The 12,232-nt window shown below is 46.1% G+C and overlaps 1 protein-coding gene across 1 annotated transcript in view; it reads right to left on the bottom strand.

The window, feature by feature from the left end:
• Positions 1-384: 384 nt before the first annotated feature.
• LOC140460597 (uncharacterized) overlaps positions 385-12,232 on the bottom strand; it is a 621,333-nt gene continuing 609,485 nt past the window's right edge. Inside the window, exon 4 of the transcript XR_011954227.1 lies at positions 385-405. The gene's annotated coding sequence lies outside the window, so the exon portion shown is untranslated. The remainder of the gene's footprint in view (positions 406-12,232) is intronic.

The following is a 12,232-nucleotide window of genomic DNA, read 5'->3' as shown; positions in this document are numbered from 1 at the left end:
TTTCCATGGCTGAAGCTTCTGCTGCACACGAACACGTATAGAGCCCCTCCACGCCGTGAATTCCTCTGTCCAGGCCGTATAACTGTTTCAGGCTCCACACACAGTGCACTGCAACAGTAGGGTCTTCATTCAGTCCCACTGATGCTGAAAACAGTCAGACTGAACCAAAAAGCTTTCCTACTTTTCACAGAATCATAGTCCAAAATCATTGCTGTCCCGATGGATTAAGTGACAGTCAGACGTCAAAGTGAGGACTGCAGCCATTGGAAAGTCAGTGTTGAAATGTGCAGCGCTGAAGAAACGCAACAGGTCAGGCAGCATCCGAGGAGCAGGAGAGTCGACATTTCAGTCCTCAGCCCTTCATCTGTTAATCTAGAAACTTCTGTCTTCAGATTTTCAAATACTCTGTAAAAAGAGATTATAAAAGTCAACACTTTCAGACCAGGGTAGAAAAGAAAAGACAAAGTAAAAATAGAAAAGATCTACTCCACCTCCTTTATCCTTCCATCCCTCCTCAGCTGAGTAATTAAGACACATACCTGAGTTTGCAGAGTCTGCTCCCTCCCTGAATTCACTCCAATTGCATCAAGTGAACAGACATCGCCCCACCCTTCCCCCTCTCTCTCCCTCCCAGGATGAAGAGTTGCCCAGAGGGAGCAACCTTCACTCTGAAATTCACAGGGCCATTGTGACGCCAACAAGGTGTGGGCAAGAGGGGGAAGGAGCAAGAGGCGGGGCAAGGCCAGCAGCAAGCCCCCGCACCATGCCTGCTTTGCCTTGCACAGTTTGCAAAAGTCCGTTCCTCTTCAGAGAATCCCCACAGTATGAAAGCAGGCCACTCGGCCCAAAGACTCCACTCCGACCGAACCAATGTCCAGTAAACCGCAACCTGACCTCCTAACTCCTGTACTCAATACTCTGACCAATAAAGGAAAGCTTTTCCAAATGCTTCCTATTGACCTGTGACTGCATTTTCAAGGAGCTATGAACCTGCACTCCAAGGTCTCTTTGTTCAGCAACACTCCCTGCGACCTTACCATTAAGTGTACAAGTCCTTCTAAGATTTGCTTTCCCAAAATGCAGCACCTCACATTTATCTAAATTAAACTCCATTTGCCACTTCTCAGCCCATTGGCCCATCTGATCAAGATCCCATTGTAATCTGAGGTAACCTCCTTCGCTGTCCACGACACCTCCAATTTTGGTGTCATCAGCAAACTTACTAACTATACCACTTATACTCACATCCAAATCATTTATATAAATGACAAAAAGTAGTGGGCCCATTATCTATTGTCAAAGTGGAATTTACAAAATATTACATGTATTGACTGCCTGCAGATTGTGCAGTCTTTGAGCAAAGTAGAATGTATTTGCAAACGTCATGCTGCAAATACAAACTCACCCCCGTGGATGATCTATCTCATGTGTGCATGAGATGGAGAAAAAGTCTTATTTCCGTGCTCTATGCCTATTTGATAACAGATGCTTTATTTCTGTTGGTGTAAATGTTATTGTAAATCATAGCTCGGTACTAATAGATGTAAGGGTGACAGAATTCCTCAAGTAGGGCACTGTAAGATTCCTGGGATACCCCTGTTTCTGGTTTACCTCTTTAAGAGCTGAGAACAGACCGACATCTTACTCTGTGGGAACAGGGCGATCAACAGAGGACAGAGAAATCAGGGCCTGAAACCCAAGCTGACACCAGACCACCCTGTGATCAGTGCTTTGATTAGCAGTGCCAACCCTCTACCTTTAACTTTACCTTGCTTCCCATTTAACTAATGTCTCTATGTTCAGGATCTAATCTTTGTCATCCTGAAGCCATGCCTCTGTCAGGAGTCTCGGATCATAATTATTCTCTTCAATGTGTGCAGTCAATTTTGTTACAATGCAGCACACATTCAGACACACAATTTTTAGTTTTAATTTTTGTGATCTTTAGAATCCAGTTTTGATTGCTGGTATATTTACTCTCCTTGTCCCTTTCTATTGTTCTCTGATGTTCATTTTCCACATCACTACATTACTCACCGGCCTTGATTTGGATTGGCCATGCTAAATTGCCCACAGTGTCCAGGGATGTGTGGGTTAGGTGGGTAGAATTCCGTAGATTGACTACTCTCTGGGAAAAGCAGTTCTTCCTCATCACTGTCCTAAACTTACTCCCCCTCACCTTGAGGCCTTGTCTCATTCACTAGCAGAAATGATTGGATACGGTATGGCTTCATCCCCACAGTGGAATGAATTTCCACTGTGCACCAAAATCTCAGATGTACTCCCTTACTCAGTTGCTGTCTCATAAACGAAAGACTTCATTATAACTTCTTTTGCTCCCAGTAAGGGCAAAACATCTTGGAAAGCTGCTCTGAAAGTCCAACCATGCTTCTGCATTCACTGAAGATGATTTGAGTATTACAGCACAGAAAAAGACCCTTCAGCCCAGCTCGTCAGTGTCGACCAGATATCCTAAACTAATCTTGTCTCAATTGTCTACACATGGCCCATATCCCTCCAAACTTTTCCTATTCATTTACCCATCAAGATGGGTTTTAAACATTGCACTTGTTTCAGCCTCCACCACTTTTTCTGACAGTTCTATAAATATACCACTCTCTTGTGTGAAATGGTTGCCCCTCATGTCCCTTTCCCCACTCACCTAAAAGCTATGCATTTTAGTTCTGGACACTCCTATCCTGGTGAAAAAACCTTGGGTATTGACTCTCACTGACCCTTATTAAGGTTAACCCTCAGCATCCGATGTACAGAAAGTGAGACCTGCAGATGCTGGAATTAGAGTCTAAAAGTGTGGTGCTAGAAAAGCACAGCAGGACAGGCAGTATCTGAGGAGCGGGAGAGTTGACATTTCAGGCATGAGCCCTTCATCAGGAATGATGTGTGGATGGACAAAGGGGCCTCCGGTCCTTCTACACCAGTTACTGCCAGTTGTCAGACAGGTGCAGCAAGCAATCAGCAAGGCAAGTGATATATTAGAAGTGGGGATGTCCTCCTGCAGTTAGGGGGTCATTGAATATATTCAAGGCTGAGTTCATCTGATTTTTGAACATCAAAGTGTAGATTTTTATGTTGTGTACATGAGGTGGCTTTGTTTGAGTGGTTTATGTGTTGGACGCAAGTAGAGTAACAACGTTTAAAGTGGAAGGCAAGAAAATAATTTTCAGACCACAACAGAACAGTTACAGTCAGACAGCACAGAAACTGACCCTTCAGTCGAAGTATTCCGTGCTATGTTCTCAACCTAAACTAGTGCCACTTGCTGGTGTTTGCCCCATATCCCTCCGCACCTTCCCTATTCATGTACTTATCCAAATGTCTTTTAAAGGTTGCATCTATACGTGCATCGACGACTTCCTCTGGACATTCATTCCATACATGAACCACTTTCTGTTTATGAAAACGTTTTCCTGATTCTGTCTACTCCGTGGATTAATTTCCTTTTCCGTTCGGTTGCTGCAAGTCAAAAATTGAAGCCCAGCATGAATAAAAATGAAAAAGGAGTTGATAAAGAGAGTGGCGTACCGACGGAGTAAGGAGGTTGCAGCCTGGAGCAAACTCGATCTTCATCCAGGGAGAGCAGCAGCAGCTTCCGAAGCTAGTGTTCCAACTTCTGCATTCAGACAACAGGAAGGCTCAGATTGGCAGGAGGACCAGTCCGCTTCCGGTCTTCCAGGGCTTCTGAGTGGCCCACCAAAAGGAAGTCGCGAAGTGTGTGTTGCGTGCAGCGAGGAGCATGAGCATTATGCTCTCTGGCGATGCTCATGTCACTGATGGTATTTGGACATTTTAGAATTTAAGTAAAAAAGGGCAGATTCACCATTTCCCCCCCTGTGATATTTACCTTTCCTGCACCACCCATGATTTTATAAATCGAAATAAAGTAACCTGTCAACCTGTGGTCGTTAATAGGGCGACCAAAAGTGTACTCAGCATTCTAAAAGCGGTCTCACCAATATCCTGTACAACCACAACATGATGTCTCAACTCCTACACTGAATGGTGCGAACAATGAAGGCAAGTGTGCTGAACGTCACTTTCACCACCCTGTCTCCCAATTATGCAACTTTCAAAGAACTATGTACAGTTTGGCGTTGCCGGTGTTGGACTGGGGTGTGCAAAGTTAAAATTCACACCACACCAGGTGATACTCCAACAGGCTCAGTTGCAAGCATTAGCTTTTGGAGCGCTGCTCCTTCATCAGGTGGTTCTGTCTGATGATCCTGTTCCACAAACATCCCAAGCAGCGCTCCGAAAGCTCGTGCTTCCAAATAAACCAGTTGGACTATAACCTGGTGTTCTGAGATTTTTAACTTTATCCAGCCCAGTCCAACACCGGCAGCTCCACATCGTTTCCAGTGGACACAGCCCACACCTCCCAGTGCTGCCAGGAAACTGTATAATGATAATGGGATGATGCAGTACCTGCACTCCTGAAACATTTACAATTTCTAACAATACTGGCTACTCAGTGACTGCTGGAACCAATACACAACATTGGAAACATCCTCCAGGAAGCTGTCAGAAATGAGCACAGCAGGTCAGGCAGCATCCAAGGAGCAGGAAAATCAACCTTGCCCGAAATGTCGATTTTCCTGCTCCTCGGACGCTGCCTGACCTGCTGTGCTTTACCAGCGCCACTCTCATCTTGATTCTGATCTCCAGCATCAGCAGTTCTCACTTTCACCAGAAAGAAATGAGCAGTTTTAAAACAAAAACCTGTTGCAGTTCAAAGCTCTCAATGAGAGTCTGAGCTCAGCGTGAAGTTCAGATAATCTTTATTATGACCCAACTTTGTTACAGCTTCAGAATCTCCCAGCAGAAAGGCAGAGAAAAGGTAGCATTTTTTAAAAACAGCTCAAGGTCAAAGTGCACACATCCCCTGCAACTCCTCACTTTCTTCATTATTGGTCACCACCAAGTTGTCCCTTTGTAATTGTTTCCTTGGTACAGCCTTAAGCCGGGGGATGTATTGCCTCACTCAGCAATTTCAACCCGTATCCTGTATCCAAGTTCGTCGGATGGGCAGTGTAGAGTCAACCACACTGCTGTGGGTCTGGAGTCACGTGTAGGCCAGACTGGGTAAAGGATGCAGCTGGGACGACTGAGTGAATCTTCTCCCACAATGACAGTTTCCTTCCCTAAAAAAAAGAACTGAGTGAATCAGATGGAAATTTTCTTCCACCCCCATCCCACCAAAAATAGTTTCATTGTTAGATTCTGAACTCCAGAATTATGACCAAATTCTGATTGCACCATCTGTCGCGGTGGGAATCGAACCCAGGATCCCCGGAAATGGGTTGTTAGTCCAGTCGATAATGGCACTCGGCTGTCATTCCTTCAATCCCCCTGCGAAGACACGTGAACCCGCTGGTGGCCCCGCAGGTGGGAGGAGCGGGTGAAGGCCTTCCCGCAATCGGTGCAGCTGAAGGGCCTCTCCCCTGTGTGGATCCGCCGGTGCCTCAGCAGGTCAGAGGAATTGCTGAAGGCCTTCCCGCACTCGTGGCATGGGAATGGCCTCTCCCCCGTGTGGAGCTGCCGGTGCCTCAGCAGGCTAGTGTAATTCCTGAAGGCCTTCCCGCACTCGGTGCAGCTGAAGGGCCTCTCCCCGGTGTGGACACGCTGGTGGCTCCGCAGGTGGGAGGAGCAAGTGAAACCCTTCCCGCACTGAGAGCAGGTGAACGGCCTCTCTCCCGTGTGGACCCGCTGGTGCCTCAGCATGTGGTAGGAGCAGATGAAGCCCTTCCCGCACTGAGAGCAGGTGAACGGCCTCTCCCCCGTGTGGACTCGCTGGTGCCTCACCAAGTGGGAGGAATTGCTGAAGGCCTTCCCGCACTCAGGGCAGCTGAAGGGCCTCTCCCCCGTGTGGACACGCTGGTGGATCCGGAGGTTAGTGGAATCGCTGAAGCCCTTCCCGCAGACAGGGCAGGGGAACGGCCACTCCCCAGTGTGGCTGAGCCGATGAATCTCCAGGGCAGACGGGAAACGGAAGCCTTTTCCGCAGTCGCCACATTTCCATGGTTTCTCCTCGGGGCGGGATTCCTCTGGTTTCTCCATGGCCGAAGCTTCAGCTGCACACTAACATGTGCGGAGGCTCTCCCCACCGTGAATTCTTCTTCCCAGACCGTATAACTGCTTCAGGCTACACACTCAGTGCACTGCAATGGTAGGGTCTCTCATCCAGTCCCACTGATGCTGAAAACGTACTGAGACAGGAACCAAAGAGCATTGCTCCTTCTCATAGAATCATACTTGAAAATTGTTGTGGTCCGGATGGACTGAGTGACTGACACACATTGACGTCAAAGTGAGGACTGCAGACGCTGGTGAGTGAGATTCGAAAAGTGTGGCGTTGGAAAAGTACAGCAGGTCAAGCAGCATCTGAGGAGCAGGAGAGTTTCAGGCATAAGCCCTTCATCTGTTCATTTTGAAACTTCCGTCATCAGATCTTCAAATACTCTGTAAAAAGAGATTACAAAAGCCATCACTGTCAGTGCAGGGTAGAAATTCTGAACAAGGAATTCTACTTTCTGTGGAATATTCTTTTCTTTTGTTATTCCACAAAATTGAAAGCACAATCCCACTCTCTTTCCACCCCACCCCCCTCCCCCCCCACCTGTTCTCACTCCGCTCTAACTAATTCCCCTGAAGGTGCTGATTCTTACAGGGGCAGAAAAGCAAAAACGTCAAGACTGACATCTCTCTGCATTTTGGATAACTCCACAACACTGGGATACAGTTGACAGTGAGCAGGTCTGATTCTGGGAAGCAAATACAAGTGTGTCAATTCATGGGATAACCTGCAAAGCAGCTATTTGTGGAACAAAATGGTTAATGTCCCCAGGAAGGTGGGAGCAAATTGAGACATCAAGGCATTAACACCGACACACCTCAGTGAAACTCTTCTGTTCCCAGTCAGAGCAAAACATCTTTGAAAGCTGCTCTGAAAGTCCAGTCTTCACAACCACACTTCTGCTTTCACCGAAGACAATCAGTCATACAGCACAGAAACAGGCCTTTTGGCCCAACTTGTCTGAGCTGACCAGGTATCGTAAATTAATCTAGTCATATTTGCCAAGACTTGGCCCCAATATGGACTGGCACCTGGACTAAATTGGGTTGGCTATCTGTTCGGCAAGAACAGGTTGGACTGAAGGGTCTGTTTCATGCTGTACATCTCTATGACTCCAGTCGCATGTACCGTCACTTGGCCCCGATCCACTGAACCCTTCGTATTCATACGCCTATCCACATGCTTTTTACCTGTTGAAATTGTACTAGACCCCACCACCTCCTCTGGCAGCTCATTCCATAGCTGCACCACCCTCTCCATAAAAAGAAATTTGCCCCTGAAATCTCTTTTACATCCCCCCATGCCTCCCCCCACTCCACCGCCCTCACCCGAAACCTATTACCCTCTCATTCTGGACTTCCCCCATCCAAAGGAAAAGACCTTGAGTATTGACCCTATCCATACCCGTCAGGATTCTATAAAAAGTCTGTAATGTCACCCTTCAGACTTGGGGAAAACAGCCCCACCCCATCCTTCCGTCCCTGATGCTGCCTGAACTGCTGTGCTCTTCCAGCACCACTAATCCAGTATTTTTACCAAGTAATTAAGAGTTTGCAGAGTCTGCTCCCTCACTGGATTCACTCCAGCTGCTACAAGTGAACAGATTCCCCCCCATCGTCTCCTTCCCAGGATGAACAGTTGTCCAGAGGGAGGGAGTTTCACTCTGAAACTGACAGGGCCACTTCCACATTGTGATGCCCTGCAGTTTGCAGGAATTCCTTCCCTTCAGAGAATCCCAAGTGTGGAAGCAGGCCACTCGGCCCAACGAGTCCACACCCACCCTCCAAAGGGTAACTCACCCTCAACCATTGCTCAATATTAATCCTCCTGACTAATACACCTAACCTACACATCCCTGGGCACTATGGGTAATTTAGAACTGCCAATCCACCCTAACCTGCACATCCCTACGCACTATAGATAATTTAGCATAGGAAATCACCCCCTAAAATGGATAAAGTTAACAATCACACAACACCAGTTTGTAGACCAACAGGTTTGTTTGGAAGCACTAGCATTTGGAGTGCTGCTCCTTCATTAGGTGGTTGTGGAGAATAAGGTCATAAGACATAGAATTTATGGAAAAACACAACAGTGTCCTGCCACTGAAATGACCTGTTAAACAAACCTGGATTGTGAAGTCTTTCATCTTTTCGAATGGGTTGCAGGTATCATTAACATGCAAATCCCAGAACTACCTGTAAGGCACCTTCTCAAGAGAACTTAAAGTTTTATAACAAAAAGTGACATTTTAACCCAGCTCTGCAAATATAATTCTGCAAACATACACAAACAAGTCCACGGGAGTGAATGTGTGTGTGTGCACGCACATGAGAGAGAGAAAATGTCTATTTCCATCCTGTATGTCTCTGTCTATTTGAGACTATATGCCTTCTGTTGGGGTAAGCATTGTTGTAAATCCTAGCTGGGTACTAATAGTTAGATATAAGGGAAAAGAGAATTCCTCAAGTAGGGCAGTATAAGAATCCTGGGAGATCCCCATTTCTGGTTTACTTCCTAATGAACAAACATTAAACACAAGCACCTATTTATTTCAAATTTGGTTTCATTTTTCTTGTTTGATTCCCTGCTGTGACTACACTGTGCCTGGATGGTTGACAGGCTGGGAGATTGTGGGTTGGGGCTTGATTGACTGAATGTTTTATTGTTCCAGAAGGTGTAGAAGAGAACAGAGGGCAGAGAAATCAGGACCTGAAATCTGAGCTGACACCAGACTACCCTGTAATCAGTGCTTTGATTAGCAGTGCCAACCCTCCACCTTTACCTAGCTTCCAATTTGAGGACACCCTCAATATTCAGGATCCAATCCTTGTCATCCTCAAGCCATGTCTCTGTAGGGAGTGTCAGATCGCAATTATTCTCTTCAATGTGTGTCGTCAATTCATTCACTTTTGTCACAATGCAGCACACATTCAGACACACCATTTTTAGTTTCAATTTAGAATCCAGTTTTGATTGCTGGTATATTTACTCTCCTTGTCCCTTTCAATTGTTCTCTGATGTTCATTTTCCACATCACTACATTACTCACCAGTCTTGATTTGGATTGGCCATAATGTCCAGGGACGTGCACGTTAGGTGGGTTAGCCATGGGAAATGCAGGGTCACAGTTTCGGAGTAATAGAAGCAGGAGTAGGCCATTTGGCCCACCCAGCCACTCCACCATTAATTAAGATCACAGCTGATCTATCCATTGTCTCTGGTCCTCCCCTCCCTGCATTGTCCCAACTAGCCTTAATTCCTTGGACAGAGAATTCCAAAGATTCACTACTCTCCAGGAAAAGCAGTTCCTCCTCATCTGTCTTAAATTTACTCCTCCTAATCTTGAGCCTGGTTTCAGTCACCAGCAGAAATGACTGGATAGGGTAAAGTTTCATCCCCACAGTGCAATGATATTCCACTTTCCACCAAAACCTCAGATGTACCCACTCACTCAGTTGCTGTCTCACAAATGCAAAATTTCATCGTAACGTCTTCTGCTCCCATTAAGGGCAAAACATCTTTGAAAGCTGTTCTGAAACTCTAGCCTTCACAATCACACTTCTGCTTTCACCAAAGAAGATTAGAGTCATGCAGCATGGAAACAGACCCTTTGATCCAAGTTGTCCAGCCAAACAAATATCCTAAATCAACCTAATCCAATTTGCCTGCATGTGGCTGATACCCCTCAAAACCCTTCCTTTTCATGTACCCATCCAAATGCCTTTTAAAATTCCCCCTCACCTCAAACATATACTTTCTAGTCTTGGACTTTTCTACTTTGGCGAAAGTAACTTGGGTATTCACCCTATCCATTCCCCTTTCGAAAGTCTATAAGGTCACCCCTCAGCCTCCAATGCTCTAGGGAAAATATCCCCAGCCATTTCAGCTTCTCCCTGTTACTCGAACCCTCCAACTCTGACAGCAGCCTTTTAAATCTTTTCCGACCCCTTTCAAAGTTTCACAACATCTTTCCTATAAACAGGGAGACCAGAAATAAATGTAGTCTTCCAAACGTGGACTAACCAATGTCCTACACAGCTCCAACATGACCTCCAAATTCCTGTACTCTCTGCTCTGACCAATAAAGGAAAGCCTACCAAATGCCTCCTTCACTATCCTGTCTACCAGTGATTCAAGGAACTATGAACCTGCACTCCAAGGTCTCTTTGTTCTGCAACATCCTCCTTAACTGTGTCAGTCCTGCCTGGATTGCTTGACCAAAATGCAAACCACACATTTCTCTAAACTAAACTGCCACACCTTGGCCCATCAGCCCACCTGATCAAATCTCATTCATAGTGAACTCTCTTTCCTCTCTTATTCCCTTGAAGTTGAAAATCTCCACCCCAGTCATTCTCAGTTTGCTCAAGGTAATCCCTGCTGTACCTCATCCGAAAGGGTCTGGGCCATGCTGATTAACAGGCCCACACTCGGGGGCATTCTAATTGAAACAAAGAATACTGAATAGCCTGGACAGTGTGGAAGTTGGGAAGGTGTTTCCATTGGTTGGAGGGACTAGAACCAGTGGGCACAGCCTTAGAGTAAAGGAAAGACCTTTCAGAATGGAGGTAAGGAGAAACATCTTCAGCCAGAGAGTGGTGAATCTATGGAACTCACTGCCACAGATGGCCATGGAGGCCAGGTCACTGAGGATATTTAAGACTGAGATAGAGACGTTCTTGAGTATCAAGACAATGGAGGGTTACAGAGACAAAGTGGGCAAATGTAGCTGAGGAACCTATCAGCCATGATTGAACGGCAGAGCAGACCTTGAATGGTCCAATTTCTGCTCCGATGTCTTATGTTCTCTTGCTGTCCTGGACACAGTGAGAGAGAATTGGAAGCAGGAATAGACCATTTGGTCTTTCAAGCCTGCACCAACATTCAACAGATTATCAGCAGATTCACAACCATCGAGATGAATAGGTTGGGACTTGTTCACTGGATCACAGGAGGTTTAGAGGTGACCTGACAGAGGTGTATAAAATCACAAGGGGCAGAGATGAGGTGACCGCTGGGTATACTTTCCCTAAGGTGGGGGTATAAAGATTAGTCAGCAAATTTGAAGGTGAGAGGAGAAAGAATTTAAAAAGGCAGGAGGGGCACCTTTTTGTTTTAAACACTGCGAGTGGTTTGTGTGTGGAATGAATGTCCAGACACGGTGGTGGATGCAGGTACAGTAACAACGTTTAAAAGGCATTTGGATAAGTACATGAATAGGAAAGGTTCAGAGGGATATGGGCCAAACACAGGCAGGTGGGACTAGTTTAGTTTGTGAATATATTCAGCATGGATTAGTTGGACTGAAGGGTCTGTTTTTATGCTGTATAACTTTACAACAGTTCTGTATTGGTCTTAAAACCATTTTCTTGCCTTCCCCCAGAAACATCCACTTCTTTGTTGTTCAAAATTCACATGAACTCAGCCTTGAATATTTTCAATGACCCCCTAACTGCAGGAAGATATCCCCACTTCTGAACACAACTGGCAGTGATTGGTGTAGAAGGATGCTGAGGCCCCTTTGCACATCCACACATCATTCCTGATGAAGAAGTGCTCGAGACCGAAATGTCGAGTCTCCTGGTCCTTGTATACTGCCTTTTTCCAGCACCACACTTTGACTCTAATCTCCAGCATCTGTAGTTCTCACTTTCTCCACATCCCAATATATCACCATTTAAACAATACATCTCCTTTCTGCTTTTTGTTTCACAGCAATGGCTATAACTTCACATTGAGATACTGCATTTGCCACGTGTTTGTAAATTGTGGTCTTCTCTACATCGGGGAGACCGAGCGTAAACTTTGGAAACAGTTCACTGAGCATCACAGCCAGGTCTGCAGAGGCTGTCCGGACCTCCCGTTTTAATTCCCCTTCCCAGTCCCTTCCTGACAAGAACATCTTAGGCTTCCTCTATTACCACAACGAACCAAACTGCAAATTGGGGGAACAACATCCCATCTTCTCCCCCCCCCCGGGCAGCCTACAGCCTACAGGACTCAACATTGAGTTCTCCAATTTCTAATAACCTGCCTTTACACCCCCGACTCCCTTCTCAGACCCATGCCCCTCATTTCCACTCCTTCCTGCCACCAACCTGATTTGTTCCCCCAATTGACTCATCAGGCCGTACCCTC

Source organism: Chiloscyllium punctatum, chromosome 36 (assembly GCF_047496795.1).
Source record: "Chiloscyllium punctatum isolate Juve2018m chromosome 36, sChiPun1.3, whole genome shotgun sequence".
In the NCBI taxonomy this organism is placed as follows: domain Eukaryota; kingdom Metazoa; phylum Chordata; class Chondrichthyes; order Orectolobiformes; family Hemiscylliidae; genus Chiloscyllium; species Chiloscyllium punctatum.
This window is presented reverse-complemented; position numbering and strand designations above follow the sequence as displayed.